This window comes from Lactuca virosa, chromosome 8, assembly GCF_052849685.1.
Source record: "Lactuca virosa cultivar CGN04683 chromosome 8, Lactuca_virosa_CGN04683_v6, whole genome shotgun sequence".
Lineage (NCBI taxonomy): Eukaryota > Viridiplantae > Streptophyta > Magnoliopsida > Asterales > Asteraceae > Lactuca > Lactuca virosa.
The window spans coordinates 126,822,966-126,839,562 of NC_136433.1; positions in this window are offsets into that span (position 1 = coordinate 126,822,966).

A 16,597-nucleotide genomic window follows, 5' to 3' on the forward strand; every position below is an offset into this window, starting at 1 on the left:
TCTTGACTTTTTTGCCCTTCCAAACACATATAAATACAACCCATTTGCTCCATTTACCTTTTACACACATTTCTACTACTTTATACTTCTACTTTATACTTCTATTTTCATAATCTTCCATGAAATGAGCTCCCGAAATTCTACCGCGACTCAAGAGTCGGATGCAACGGTGGTAAAATCTTACCAACCACTCGGAGTAAAGAAGTATGGGAACATTACGATTTGTGTTTGTTGTCGAACGGGAAAGAAAAAGCAAGGTGCAAGCAATGCGGGATGTTTTTGGGAAAAGATGGCAATAGTACGTTGAGGAGTCATACAACAAAAACGTGTCCGGTTGTAAAAGGTCAAGGCGATCCGGATCAACCAAATATTACTCCCGACGGTTCGATCTTTGTTTACAACAATGATGACCTTCGTGAAAGCTTTTGCAAGTTCGTCATTCAAGAGGGCTTGCCTTTCAACCACTTCGACAACCCACGATTAACAAGGATTTTGCGGGAAAAAATGCAACCACAATACCGGCAAGTAAGTCGCACTTCTCTTAGACGTGATGCTTTAAAGTATTGGGATATAGCCAAAAAAGATATGCAATTGGGATTTTTAAATATAAAAACTGGTGTTTCTTTAACGTGTGATGTTTGGTCCTCCACCGGTAGTTGTCCCAAAAGTTATCTTGCCGTCACGGCACATTAGATAGATCCCACTACTTGGGTAATGAACAAACGAGTTATTGCTTTTGAACTTTTTGCGCATCCTCACACGGGCGCACGATTATTTGCAATTTTAGTAAGCGTTATAGAGACTTATAATTTACGCGACAAAATCTTCTCTATTTCGTTTGACAATGCAAGTAATAATACCGTCGCGGCAAAAAGATTAATTGCAAAAAATAACCTATTTTGGATGGCTCGTTTTTTCATACTATATGTGTTTGTCACATTATTAATCTTGCGGTACAAGATGGTTTAAAAATGATAGATTCAACGATTGAAAAATTCAAAACTGTGTTAACTAGAGTTTTTGGAAAAAATAAAGCTACAATGGAAAAATATCGAAAGTTTGCCATTTCCATAAACGTAACTCCATATAGTCCTCATTGGGATGTTGACACTAGATGGAGTTCAACATGTATGATGTTTGAAAGTTTGACACGTCAAAGAATCGCTTTACAATTATTTTACGACACAATTTCAAAAGGAAAAAACCCGGTTTCGGATTATGATTGGAATTTGATGGAAGAGTTTGTGGAAATGTTAAAAGTTTTTAAACAATCAACCATTTTTTTATCGGGCGTGTATTACCCTACAAGTCCGTTGTTACTAAATGAATTATGGTTGATGTCCGCACAATTGGAGCGTTTTGAACAAAGAAGTGAAATATTTGTTTTAGTTACGAGACCAATGAGACAAAAACTAGTCAAATATTTCAAAGAAATGCCACCACTTTTACTTGTGCCCCGGCATTAAACCCATGTATCAATGTTACGGGTGTAGAGGCTTTGATTACCAAAATTTCTATGTCTTTAAATTTGCACAAAGATGACTCAAACTACATCCGTAACCAAATACACACTTTTAATAATACTTTTACTAATTTGTTTGACATTTACGCTACAAAGTATGGCGATATGTCAAACACTTTTGCAAGTGTAACCGACTCTACTAGTGGTGCATCGGGTAGTGGTGGGGGTTGAACGGATTTTCATATCGACCTCTATAACTACCTTTTGGAGGAACAAAACAAAAGAGCACGCACATTAACCCCTAGTAGCGAACTTGGAATTTATATGGGGTCAAACTTTTTAAAATTCATGAGTGCACCACAATTTAAAAATTTGGAAGCACAATTTCCTATTCTCTCCGTCATGGCCCGCGATTTACTAACCGTCCAAGCTTCCACGGTAGCTTCGGAATCCGCTTTTTCTTTTAGTGGTAGAGTTTTATCAAAGTTGAGGACGAATCTTACCCCGGTTGCGGTATAGGTTTGCGTTTGCTTGAAGGATTACTTGGATTCGGTGGAACGTATACAACACTTGGCATCACTAGAAGGCCCACTACCACAAAATGTTGAACCGGAGATCATGGATGAAGAATATGCACAAGGCTTATCAACACCTCCGGAAGACGAAGACGATGACGATGAAGACGAAGACGAAGATGAAGAATATGGTATTGATGAGACCCCTAGTTATTTGCGTGGCGGTTGAAGAATATTTTAGTGAAGGCGACACGAAGTGGAAGACCACAAAAACTATTTCTATTTGGCTAAATGTTATAACGCCACTTTATTATTATTATTATTATTAGTTAACTAGTTTAAAAACTCTTTCTAATTCGACGTTTGATGTATGTTTTAACTATTTTAATGAACCTATGTTGCATTTTTTGTTATATATGAGGTCCAAAAAATGTTTTTTAAAAAAAAAAAAAAACAAAATCGGATCGGATTTCGAATCGGATTGTAACCGGATCAGATTAAACCGATTCGGATTCGGGGCTCGGAAAACCGGTCAAATCCGGTTCGGATTATGGGCTGATTCGGATCGGCTGTGACGTCATCAAACCCGATCGGATCCGGATCCGGATCAGATCGGGTCTTTGTGCATCTCTATCCACGGCTAACAGACTGGATTACCCCTGAGCCCACAACATAAGTCTGGCTTGCCCTTGGCCCACAACTTATGTTTGGCTTGCTCCCCGGCCTAGTCAGTCCTCGGACTGAATACCACTAAGCCCTCAGTACGAGTCTGACATGCCCTTCCCGACCCTCAGCTCGTATCTAGAATGCTCATGAGCCCTCAGTATGAGTCTGACATTCCCTCCCCGACCCTCAGCTCATATCTGGCTTGCTCCAGGGTTTGTTGGCTACATCACTGAGCAATATAACCTCAACCCAACCCACACAATATATCGACATATAACAGATAATATCATATACAGATAAACAAACAGTATCACATGTAGTCCTACAGATCTACCAGACTAGCATATCAAATCTAGCATGCATATCTATTCCATACTCAACATATCAACAAATATCAGGTTATCAAACTAATGGGTCGGCCTTGGTGCCTTCGACCCGAAAGTACAGTGAGGAAAACTCACCTCGCAGACTGAATAGAACTGATGAGGACCGACTCCGAATCTCAGCTCCAACCAACACATATTCATCAAATAAAGACCAATCCTTAGATACCACTCAAAATACCTCAAATACCCCTTTAGGTCAAACTTGGTCAAAGTAAAAGGTCAAAGTCAACAATCCATATTGACTCCAACACGTTGTGTTAACTAGGAAACACGTCGTGTTCCGCCTACATCCAAACAGTCGGGAAAACCTCAACCAACACGCCGTGTTCGCCCGAGTTCCAATAGCTTAATACATTCAGCTGTCTTATCGACTCCAAGAGTTCCAACGCTCAGATCTAGACCAAAATGTGATTAGGAAGGATAAGGTTTCCAACTTTATCCATTGGGACTACCTAAAAAGGTCCAAAAACTCAAATCACAAGCTTGATAAAGCAATAGCTTAACCAAAATACCCTTAATCCTTAAGATCTGCAGATCATCCTTTCCAGAAGTGATTCTAACACCTAAACCATCCCAAAGGTTGGTGCTTTTTAGACATACATGTCCAATGTATGTATTGAACCCATATTAGGTCACAATGAGGATTTTATGACCTAATCTCTATGCATGGCATCAAAACTTGATTATAGACTAGATACAAGGCACTACTAGGTCACCTTGACCTGGAGATTCATAAAGTTTCAAACTTTATGAGATCCAACCATCCCAACGATCAAGAACAAGAAGTAAAAGAGAAAAAAATCAAGATCGGACAACTTTGAATGATAAAAATCGGATCTTGGACACTTATAAAGGTCCAGAAGAGTGCCAAACTGAAGAATGGAGCTTGCTTGCTGGATCTTTGCTTCCTTCTTCCACCTTCTTCCTTCTTTAACTCCAAAAATACCAAACTAGCTTCAAAAATGGGAGGGAAAGATGATTAGGGTTTCTCTCAGGGCTTGAGGGCTGATGGGGGCTGAGGGCGAACAAACCCTAGCCTCCACATTCCTTTAAACAGGGAGGAAAACTCGAAAGATTAGGGTTTCATCACCAACCACCAACACTCCGTGTTCCAAGAGGCAACACGACGTGTTGTCCTTAATGAAATCCGCGCTTCTTCATATCTGGACACATCATTTTGGTGCCTCCAACACACCGTGTCAAATCCTCAAAAGGTGATTCATTCCCAAAATTGTTCCTCAAAATTTCCGGTGTTACAAAATCGACAACAACCATCTCAAAATGATGGGTATTTGGGAAGATTATGGTTCAAATTTGTGGTAAAAGTGTTCAAGCATGTGCAATTTTAGATTATCGGAGAGTCGATTACACAGGGTTAGTTGTTACAGTTTATGATCAAATGGTGGTTAATCTTTTACTTCTTGAAATCGACATGTTAAGTGTGTATTTTTTCAGGTTCTTAGGGTGGACACATTTATTTTGACAGCTACATACATCATTAATCGTCTTCCTTCTAAGGTGATCACCAATAAAGCTCCTTCTGAAATCCTTTTTATGCGATCTGATAAACGTTTTTGGGTGCCTATCTGTAACACCCGGCTAAAATATAAAAGTACACCTGAATTTTTTTATTTTTTTACATAACAAAAGAGGGTATACAAAACATTCAGCCTAACATTAACAAGTAGTTATCAATGTACAACAAAAGAAACTTCCCAAGATCACACTGAGTTATAAGTTTTACAAAAGACTTTCAAAATCCATTACAAGGCTACTCTACCGCTTTCTTTCCTTTATCCGTATGAACTGGACCTACAACACAAGTTAACAAAAATTAAGCTAATTGCTTAGTGAGTAATAACTCATAAATTATAATACTTTTAATATTTATGAAATGCGACATATACACAATTCATATTAACTTCTTTACTTTATAATTAACTTTATCATCTGTTATTTTATAACATTCAACAGTATCGTATTCGATGTCATCCTGTGACATCCCAACAATGATGAACTTAATGTCAGCCCGTGACATTCTAACAATAATGAACTCAATGTCAACCCGTTACATTCCAACGATAACAAACTCTATGGCATCTCATGACATTCCAACGATAGCAAACTCTATGTCAGCCTGTGACATTTCAACAATATTTTTCACAACTCTTCATTCTATAATACTTCATATAAATATTATACCTACAATTTATCAACAAGGATAAAAAGGGGACAAGATTACTTACTTGATTAAGGCTTGTGCGGGTGATATTCCCTAATCAAACATTCCCCACACTAGTCAAAACCAAATTATTTATATAACTTATCTTACATAGATTAACCTTTCACATACAAAACCTCATTTTAGGCAAGATATGATATAATCCATTCATGTTTCACACTTCTAATCAATTTCATACAACAATTTATTTGCTATATAGAATACATGGTTCACCCCTTTACCACAAGTGACTTAATTCCTTAATTCATATTTCCATTTTACGCAATCAGGAACTCACTAATATAAATTATCTTTGTTGGGTCGAAAGTGAGTAGTAAGAAGTCGAAAGTAGTTTGCGTCTGTAAAGTGTCGAAAGTAGTCTGTATGAGAACTGTATGTTTCTATATTGGTCGTAAATATTTACAAAGCAATTAAATAGAGAGATTCTCCTAACAAGGTGGAGAGATAAAAGGAAAGTAATTAATATAAAATACAACAATGGATGACAGCTCATAAAAGGCTGTCATCGGTTAATACCCCCTTCAAGCGAATCGGTGGAGGACCAATACAAAGTTTGTCTTGAAAATGTTGAAACAACGGTTTATAAGATAAATATTTTATAAAATCATTTGTTAAGCATATATTCCCCCTGAAAACATTTTAAAACAGTAAAATAGGGGTCGTGAACTCACTGTAGGGTTTGAAACCGCTGATGTAGGGTAGAGACGAGCTCGAAACTCCAGGGACCGCTCCACGAAGCAACACACGAACCAGAGAGAAAGAGATGAGTGTTTTGAAGGTGTGCTGGATTGAATGGCACAACCATCTATTTATAGTCGAGTTTTGGGGGTGTGCGTCACGCCTTTTGTAACATCCCAAAAATCATGACCAAAAATTTTGTTTCTAATTAAGTAACTTATAAAACAGTGTACTGAAAAACATCATCAATATCATATCAAACCCATAAACCCATAAGTCAAATGTCATAAAACATGTCATGGAATAATAATAATGTCAGAGTACAATCCCAAGAACATCATAGTGCGGAGATCATGTGTGTGTGTGTGTGTGTGTGATGCGTTGCTACCGTGCTGGCTAATTCCCCTTCGATAAAGAGGTACCTGAAAACAAAACTGAAAACTGTAAGCACAAAGCTTAGTGAGTTCCTCCATCATACCACATACCATACAACATCATACTGTCATACATATCTGGGTGCCCGAACCTACCCCTTCGGTCTCTTTCAACCGGTAACTGCCTAGCATATCTGGGTGCTTGCCTACCCCTTCGGTCTCTTTCAACCGCTTACGGGGACTATTTCACCCCTACTACTAATACATAATATCCTAGCATACATACATTTATCATAGACTTCCTAGCATATCTGGGTGCTGGCCTCCCCTTCGGTATCTTTCAACCGGTAACTGAGGACTATTTCACCCCCTACCACTACTATACTATGACATAACATACTAGCACATAAAGCATAGTGGCACACCAGACAATTATCATGAAGACAATCATCTAACAAACATCTCCTACTAGTGGGTCGACATTGTGGCCATAGACCCACTTCTACTGGAAGGTAACTCACCTCGATGACGTGCAGTAACTGAACTGTCTTCGGTGTTGGGATCAACTCTCCTCAAACTCCTACGCATAATAGTCTCCTTTAGTTACTCCTTCATATTCATATCCCCTTTAAGGGTCAATATTGGGTAAAGGTCAAAGTCAAAGTCAAAGTCAACATACTGGTCAAAGTCAACATCCTGGTTAACTCAACTCGCCGAGTTGATCCATCAACTCGTCGAGTTCCATAATTCAGAGAAACTCGAGTTCACAATCGGACTCGTCGAGTTACCCTCTAACTCGCCGAGTTTCTCCTTATGATAGAATCGGGACTTTCCACTTAAACTCGTCGAGTCCTTCCTTGGACTCGTTGAGTTCTCCTTCATACATATCGGAACATGTGCTCCTTGACTCGCTGAATTCATCCTTGAACTCGTCGAGTCCTGCTTCATATCAGTTGGGACATTGTCTTGAACGCACCAAGTTCATCATGGAACTAGTCGAGTTCTTTGATCTTCAAGTCCATATTCATGTCCATCTTGTTGAGTCCTCTTCTAGACTCAACCAAATTGCTTAGAAACAGAAAAGGTTGGGGAACCATGACCCGAATCGCCGAGTCCTATGAACGACTCGTCGAGTCCCCCAAAGTCCAAGTCCATACAGTCGATTTTAGTCGGACTTATTGCATCCAAAGCATAGATCTGACCTCCTAGGGTCGATATAACACGTAAAGTTACAAACTTTACGTGCATGCATGGGTGTTATGAAGCTAAAACACTAAAACTAAGCCATAAAGGAGTCCTAATGCATGGGATAGGGCCATAGCTCAATAAAGGTGGCAACTAATATACACTCAAATGTTCCCAGATCTGAAGTCATCACTCTAATATACACTCAAATCCCGAGAGTGACTTAGAAATGTCCCAAAAATGACAAGATGCAAGCCCTAAAGGAGATCTAAGTGATGGAAAGCCAAGGTTGAAGCTTTTTGCCTCAAACAAACTGGAAATGCAACCAAAACTCTGGATCTATTGCCTTCTTCTCGGAACTCCAAGCCGTTCCTTCCTTTTCCAAGCTTCAAATCACTAAAATGGCACAAAATAGCTCAAGGACACTCATAAACTGATTAGGGTTTCGAGAATAGGGTCTGAGGGTGATGGAGGCTGAAGTGGAGGCCATATAAGGTGTTTAAATAGGGTGCAAACCCTAAAATTTAGGGTTTCATTCAGACAGATCTACTCGTCGAGTCGGGGCTTCCGACTCGTCGAGTAGACTCTTCCACCCGCGTCCAAGATTCACCCATACTCGACGAGTTTAGGGCCTCAACTCGTCGAGTCCCAGTATAAAAATGCAAAAATTCATATTTAAAATACGTACCGGGAACCGGGCGTTACACCTTTCCTATGTGTGACATGCATTTGAACGCCATGGCTCCACAGGAAGTTGCCACGTGTCCCCACCCCACTCAGCCACATTATTCGCAATCTGATCGAATCCGGTGCTAGATGCGCGATGCGCGATGACGTACACTTGATGCGCAAGTAAATATTTTTTTAACTTACTCATATGGATCCCGTTTTCAACAAACTTTTTCCTAAAGGTTATATCTCGAGGAGTACTATGAAACTCCTTTTTGCACTTTTAGTCAAAACTCAACCAATCTCTAAGTATCGTTTCGACGTAATTAATTTTAACTACGCGGTTGATTTCTATTTTTATAAAATCCATAACTCTCTCCTTCGGAGCCGGTTTTTTACGAATCTTATATCCTTTAGATCATGTTAACGAGTGCTATCCAAGTATGTTAACCAAATCGGAAAATGTCACAACTTTTTGATCGCTAATTTTTAGAGCCTAAATGACGATTTTTAGCAAATAAATGTAACAACATATCTAATTCTTATTATATTAAAAATCGAATATTACAATGCTTTCTATTACATTTATTTTCCTATTATTTCCTAATGGTGACTAATGATGGAATTTCTCAAGGTTGTCACAGTCTCCCCCTATTTAGGGAATTTTGTCCCAAAATTTTACCTTGTCGATGGAATTATTTTAGAACAAGTGAGGGTACTTGTTCTTCATTTGGTCTTCTCTTTCCCATGTATACTTTGGTCCTCGCTTAGAGTTCCATCGTACCTTAACTATGGGAATCCGACTCTGGTTGAATCGTTTGACCTCTTTATCCATTATTTCGATGGATTCTTCGATGAAGTTCAGCTTAGGGTTAACCTGAATTTAATCAAGTGGAATGAAGATCGTATCGTTAGAAAGGCAATTCTTAATATTTGACATGTGAAAGACGTCGTGCATGTTATTAAGCTATAGAGGTAATCTAAGTCGACACGCAACTGGACCTATCCTTTCAAGGGTCTCGAATGGTCCTATGTATCTTGGGTTTAGTTTACCTCGCCTTCTGAACCTTATAACTCCTTCCAAGGAGATAATATGAGCATCACCCTGTCCCCCACTTGGAATTCTAGGGGTTTACGCCTTATATCGGCATAGCTCTTTTGTCGATCACGTTTTGCCTTCATGTGTTCTCTTAACTTCACTATCTTCTCTATCGTCTCGTGGATGATCTATGGGCCTGTTCGTAAGGTATCCCCTGTGAACTTCTTGGCTAGTTGGGTGTCGCCAACTTTCGTCTAACAAATGGGAGAACGACATTTCCGCCCATATAGTGCTTCGAATGATGTTGCTTTTATGCTTGTGTGATAGCTATTGTTCTATAAAAAATCAATCATGGGTAGGTGAGTATCCCATGTATTCCCAAAATCTATCACACATGCTCTGAGCATGTCTTCCAGCGTTTGAATGGTCCTTTCTCTTTAACCATCGGTTTGTGGATGATAAGCTGTACTCATATCTAGGCGCGTACCAAGGGATTTTTGCAAGCTCCTCCAGAAACGACAGGTAAACCTACTATCTCTATCAAAGATAATGGACAAGGGTACCCCATGTAATCTGACAATCTCTTTAAGGTACATTCTGGTCAGCTTCTCCATCTTGTTCGTCTCTTTTATCGGTATGAAGTGGGCAGACTTGGTTAATCTATCGACAACCACCCATATAGTGTCATAACCTGCAGTAGTCTTTGGCAACTTGGTGACAAATTCCATTGCAATATGCTCCCACTTCCACTCGGGAATATCTAGTTTCTTGTAGTAATCCCGAGGGCCATTGATGTTCTACTTTAACCTTCGAACATGTTAGGTACTTGCTGACGTAGGTCGCAATTTCGACCTTCATGTTTGGCCTCCAATAATGAACCTTCAGGTCTAGATACATCTTGTCCGCTCCTAGATGAATGGAATACCTAGTATTATGAGCATCATCTAAGACTAGTTCCTTGACTCCTCCATATTTCGGTACCCATACTCGGTTCATGAAATATCTCGTTCCATCATCCTTTACTTCTAGCTGTCTTTCCATACCTCTAAGGATTTCTTCTTTAACGTTTCCTTCCATTAAAACCTCGAGCCGAGCACTTCTAATATGGGAGATTAGATTTGACTGAACAGTCATTGTAAGGGCTTTCACTCTACGAGGTGTCACTCGTTCCTTACGACTCAAAGCGTCAGTTATGACATTAGCCTTTCCTAGGTGGTAGCGAAGCTCACAAACATATTCGTTCAACAACTCTAACCATCTTCTTTGCCTCATATTGAGTTCCTTATGATTGAAGATGTGTTGCAGTCTCTTTTGATCCGTGTATACCACACACTTTGTTACGTAGAGGTAATGACGCTAGATCTTCAGGTCAAAAACTACCACTCCCAACTCTAGGTCCTGGGTGGTGTAGTTGTTCTCATGCACCTTAAGTTGTCGTGAGGCGTATGCTATGACTTTCTCCATTTGCATTAATACGCATCTCATTCCTTGGTGTGACGCATCGCAGTATACTACGAACTCATCATTGCCTTCTCGAAGAGATAGTATCGGTGCACTACATAGCATGTCTTTCATCTTTTGGAAAGCTGCTTCATGCCTGTCTTCCCCTGAATTTTACTTCCTTTTGGGTTTACATTGTGAGAGGTTTTGCTATATGAGATAAATTCTCTATAAATATCCGGTAGTAGCCGGCGAGTCCTAGAAATTGACGCACTTCCGTTGGCATCTTGGGTGCTTCCCAATTCTTGACTGCTTCTATCTTGGATGGGTCGACATGAATTCCTCTACTGCCTACCACATGACCAAGAAAATGTACTTCTCTTAACCAAAATTCACACTTATAAAATGTGGCGTACAACTTTTCTTTCCTTAACAGCTCTAGGATTACTCGAAGGTGTTTCCCATGCTCTTCCTTGGTTCGTGAGTATACCAGAATATCTTCGATGAATACAATCACGAATTTATCCAAGTAGGGTTTACACACCCGATTCATAAGATCCATAAAGATTGTCGGTGTATTGGTTAATCTAAAAGGCATGAACAAGAACTCGTAATGACCTTAGCGTGTTCTAAACACAATCTTTAGAATGTCCTCTTTCATGACTTGAAGTTGATGATATCCTGATCTCAAGTCGATCTTAGAGAAGTAACTGTATCCTTGCAATTGATCGAAGAGATCGTCTATTCAGGGTAGAGGATATCTATTTTTAATGGTCAACTTATTTAGCTCTCTGTAGTCTATTCACATTCGGAAAGATCCATCCTTTTTCTTGACAAATAAAACGGTTGCTCCCCAAAGCAGAAAGCTTGGTCTGATGAAACCCTTATCAAGGAGTTCTTGTAGTTAGCCGCAGAGCTCTTTCATCTCCGAGGGTGCCAATCTATAAGGATACTTTGCTACTGGGGAAACTCCTGGGACTAGATCAATCCAAAACTCTACTTGACGAACTGGTAGTAGACCGGGTAGATCTTCAGGGAATACATCAGGGAATTCGCACACCTGAGGTACCTCCTCGATATTTTCTTCTCATTGTCTTTCCTATCGACAATATGAGCTAAGAAGGCAAAGTACTTTTTCTACAAGTATTTCCTAGTCTTCATGCACGAGATGATCCTAAGGTTTCTACTAGGCTTGTCACCGAAGATGATCATGGATTCTTTGTTGGGTAAGGGTAGACGTAGGGACTTCTCGAAGCAAAGCACCTTGATGTGTTTAGCAGATACCCAGTCCATGCCAATAATGACGTCGAAACTTCCAATGACCATTGGCATAAGGTCGACGATAAAGGGATGAGAATTTAGAGTTAAGGTACAGTTCCTAAGTATTTCCCTAATACTACCGACTTGGCCATTATCCATTTCTACTCTATAGGCTTCTCTAAGTTTACTAGAGGGTGATCTAATAACTTTCTAGATTCGAGAGTAATATAGCTTCTATTGGCACCGATATCAAAAAGAATATTTGCATATAAATTATTGATTAAGGACGTACCCGTCACTACCGTCGGATCTTCAACGGCTTCCCTTGCTCCGATTGTTGGATTAGATGTCTAAGCTCATAACTATTATTGGTATGTACTCGACCCGAGAGTAGCATGGTTCATTTGGGTTGCGTAACACCAGGACAATTTGTTAGGATGGACTCTTGAGAGAAGGTTATATATGATATGTTAATATATTATAAGTTATAATATATTAATATGAAATCATATGTTTTTTTATTAGTATTGATCAAGAATTAATTTGGAATTAATTTAGTGATCAAAAGAGACTAATTAAATCTATGGGGACTAATTATGGCAACTAGAGGGGTGTCCCGCGCGTTGCGTTGGGCAGAAGGTATTAGTTTTGTGTATTTCTTCATGTGTCTTATACATTATGTTGCCATTCTGTTTAATTTGCCATCAATCAGACGTAACATTGTCATTGTGGTTAACATTTGTTCATTTCTCGGTTTTATATTATCAGCATTCAAACATTCCTTGCTTTTTTATAATAATCATCAGTTTGAAGTACCGAAGACTCAAAAAAAAGTTAAAAGAACTATAAAACAAATTGTATGAAAATATATAGAACGTTTATATAGAGAATGTCAATTGTAAATGAACGTTTATATAGAGAAAGAATCCTAACGGAGTGAAGAAGCTGAAGTTAGAAACGGTTTCTTCCGTTGTTGGGACCTACAACATCACAAAACCATATAAATTGATATTGCTTCACAAAAGGTTAAAATAGTCAACTTCACTCAAAAATTTATACAACTCCCATCCATGCTAATATAAGATTAAAAAAAATTGTAAAAATTCAGATTTAATATAAATCATGTGGGTATAAACCCACAACATTCATGAAGTAGAATATATTTTAGAATAAATATATGTTAGTTCAAACTATTGGCAACAAATTGAATGCAACTAACTTTGCAACTAACTGGTTAAGTAGGGAGGTGGTAGATAAATGGGGCAATAGGAAGGATACAAACCTCGAACATGAAAGAAGCGCTGTGTGTCTATCATTTTCTGATACATCCCAACAAAAATTAAATCACGGAACAACCCCTTACCTGCACCCTCCCTCACCTAAATATAATAATAACACATAACTGAAACACAAAATAAAAAATCAGAACCATGAACTTACTTCAGGATGGCTTCCCAGAAAGGCGACCAACTTTCCACGCCAGCAAGCATTTTTTCTGAAATTGCTCTACAGCTGTCAAAAGAGTAAACGGTTTTGGTCATCAAGTAATATGTTTTGCAATATTGGTCCTTACTTGAAGTTTTTATATCATTTTCGGTTCATTTTCCAAGTTAGATGACCTATTTTTTGCCCTAAAAAAATAGTGGATTTTCTTATATAACCTCAAATAAGTGACCAAAATTTGAAAAGAAAACATTCTGGGACTATAATTGAAAAAATGAGCTGTACTCAGAGACAACATGTAATTTACTCTTAAATGAATTCATTTGCAGTTTCTAACTGATGTCCATATATTTGTTCTACTTGAGCAGAACACTTTTGTAAAAGAAGAGAAAACATGTTAATAGAAAAGATTAGAGGTATGGGCAAGTGAAAAGACAAAACTAACTTCTCTAATTCTAAATAGGGAATAATCTGAAAAAAAAAATATTTGAGATGAAAGAGAAAGATTTACATTAACAGGAGCGAACTCACTTTGGAAGAAGCTATAATGCCTCTTTAAGGTGATGTGATTGCAAAAGTTGTTTATGTCTTGTTGAGTTGTCACCTAAAGAAGACAATATGAAATCAGAAACATGTTGGGTAGTTAGAAAATGTGTCATACACAGATAGTATTGAGAATCCTCAATATTTGGAATTCTCAACAAAAAAAAAAACTTATTAAACTTTAATAGTTGGAATTCTCAAATTAGGAAAGTTTTAATGGCTACTCTTATATTCTCCCATTAAAATCCAATCCAATTACCAAAATGTCATGTAAATACAAAGTTATTTCTAATGTTATAATGTTAAAGCAGATGAATATGTAGTACACCTTTGTAGTATCAGTGTAGTGAAGATAAATAAATAAAAAAAGAAATTAGCCTCACCAAAATTGCACTTCACCCAAGTATCAGATTGCTTTTATCGGATTGCAAACAAAAATCAACTATATTTAAGGACAAAAAACTTAATCGACTAGTAAATTTATAATCATGAAAATTATAAAACGTTTTACCTTATGGATGCTAGCAAGAACAACAAAAAGGACAACATGTTTTTGAGCTTCAAGTGCAACCATACTTAATCCAACAGGTGTAACTGCTACACCATTTGCCATGACAGTGTGGGCCCCAACAATAACCTATTACCAATTTCAAAACCAGGGTCAAAATGGTAAATTCACTGATTATTTGTTTTCTGTGAGCCACTATAACCTGAAGGAAATTGTCTCCCTTTGGGTGGATATAAGTGAGCCACTATATTTATTTTTCAATATCTTAACCTACAACAAATTTTGAATCTTTTTCAAGCACAAGCAATTCTTCAAAGTTGAGATCTTCCAAGCAATCACCCAATCTTTGCCTACCAAGTAAAAGAAAGACAAAAGAATTGAAGAATGTATTTATTTTCAATTTTGTGTAGAATATTATGGATAAAAAAAATTAAACCAACTTATAAAATTAGATAAATGAAAACTGAAAATTGAAACTTGGTACCTAATTTGCTTCCTAAGATTTCTGTTCCCAATTTTTTCCGTCTCAAGTCCTCATGCATTTTATGCATGAAAATTGGTAAAAACATTAATAACTTTTGTATGCCATTTATCTTTATGCTATGAAAATTATTACCTTTTTTAAATACAATATATAACACATATTCCATTTATTTGTTTATTACCTTTTTTTTAAAACACCAGTAACTTTTTCTAATCAATGGATTAATCTTTATATATTGTTATTTACTTATTTATGATTTCTCTAACTAAGTGATAGTCTGTATATAACATTTCTAATCAGAAGGTAATTGAAGTAATAGCAGAGATGTAAAATACATTGGACTATGACCATGTTCATCTTAAATTGGAGATGGTTAGCACTTCCTTTTGGAACATTTCATTGGGCAGTTGATGGGTAATATAAGAAAGCTTAGATATATGTGACCTAAAGTCTATACAACACCACAAAGCTTAGAAGCCTACTTCTTATAAGGTAGCTAGATACCTTCCATTTGGAGTCTCATGGTAGACAACTGACAACCTCATTGATAGACATGTGAGCATCATCTTTGTCCTGTCTGCCTGTGTGGAAACTGGAAAGGGATATTTGGTCATTTGGTGTTCTCAACAGCAACAATCGCAACATACTGTAAGGAAAAAAGGAGATAATTGGAAATCAAATTCGCAAAAAAAGTCACTTTCAGTTCGAATTTGAAGAGAACAGAATTAGAAATTAGAAATTAGAAATTGGATTTTCACTTAAACCCCTAACTGAGAGTTCAAATTCAAATCATCGAGCATATAACTTCACAGCAGAGACGGATCATTTTACTAACCTTTTTCACTGTCGGAAATGAGGAGAGAATTGGGAATCTTGAAGATGAAAATGAAATTGAATTCAACAATAAGGTTTCTGATAGAAAAGAAAAAAAAGTTCATGATGAAATAAAGGTAACTGAAATCAAAATAAAAATCAAAATGAAGACCCATGTTGATTACCTTAGGGAAGAAATCGAAATCAAATGAAGACCCAGAAGTGGAAAAGACGATACCTGTTTAAGACGAAGGTGGGTCAGGAGATAATGATTTATGCGGCTGAAGTGGAGGAGCTGGCCAAAGGCGACTCTGACGGTGAGGCAAATCGGTGAAACGCTGGCAGTGGGGGTATGCTCTTGTTCGTGGATGCGTAACTTGTCGATTACAAATGCAAAATAAAAGGTACAAAGAGAAAACGAAAATATAGGTGATTTAGAATCTGATTTATACAAGAAAAAAAACCTTAAAATCAAATCCTGAAAGCTACATGGATTCAACGGATACGCCATCACTGGTAGAGAGGAACGGTGGTTCAGTAACGTCGACGAAGGCCAATACAGGTCGGAGATGGTGGTAGGGTTCAGGAGTTCAGGTGAAGGAAGCAGAGGACAGAACGGAGCAGGAAACAAAGGTTTGGTGAAATATTTGACAGAGAAGGGCGACGAACATGAGTTATCTGAAGAAGAAATGAGAATTTTGGAGAGAAGAGGATATTTCTGAGAGAAGCTTCGAGAGTTATTGAAGCAGTGGAGGGATTTGAGCCGGTAACCCTGGTAAAAGCAAGTAACTTAAGGAACAGTACCTGTTCAGTACTGTTCCTAACTTTCATTTCCTTAGATGTTACCTGCAAACAGAGGAAGGAAGAAAGGCAAGGAAACGGAGAAAAGC